This window comes from Penaeus monodon, chromosome 20, assembly GCF_015228065.2.
Source record: "Penaeus monodon isolate SGIC_2016 chromosome 20, NSTDA_Pmon_1, whole genome shotgun sequence".
In the NCBI taxonomy this organism is placed as follows: domain Eukaryota; kingdom Metazoa; phylum Arthropoda; class Malacostraca; order Decapoda; family Penaeidae; genus Penaeus; species Penaeus monodon.
In genome coordinates, this window is record NC_051405.1 from 45,964,293 (window position 1) to 45,964,790 (window position 498).

The window sequence follows — 498 nt, forward strand, 5'->3', positions numbered from 1 at the left end:
TTATCATGGGTAGATAATTCCCTTTTCAAGGCATTTATAATATGTGATATTTGTGTATTTATCATTTTTACTTGTTTTCTAGATGTTTATAAGGTTCCTTAATACATTTCAAACCTTCTTCTGCCATTAGTGCTAGTAACATCTGTGCAGTTGCTTAGCATTAACTAAAACTTCAATGAACAGATAGTATATACCACAAAATTTCTGTGTCAGATTTGTGAATCACCATATAGAACTTGTACTTATATAAAGATAAACAGTGCCTTACTACACAATACATTAATTACATGTGATAGGCCAACTTTGGTTAATTTAATGTTATATTTATTATTTACGTCTTCAATTTATTTTGCATATATATTGTCACTGGAGATTAAATATGTAAGAAAACACAAATAATTCATAATTTATCCATTTTCACTCAGTACATGCAGAATAGATATAATGATTATAAATGAAATACCAATATAAGATGTCATAGATAAACCTATAAATAAT

General features: G+C 26.5%; 1 protein-coding gene across 1 annotated transcript in view; it reads left to right on the forward strand.

Annotated features, from left to right (window-relative positions):
• LOC119585872 (THUMP domain-containing protein 3-like) overlaps positions 1-498 on the forward strand; it is a gene marked incomplete at its 3' end in the record, with an annotated part of 3,243 nt that overhangs the window by 1,234 nt on the left and 1,511 nt on the right.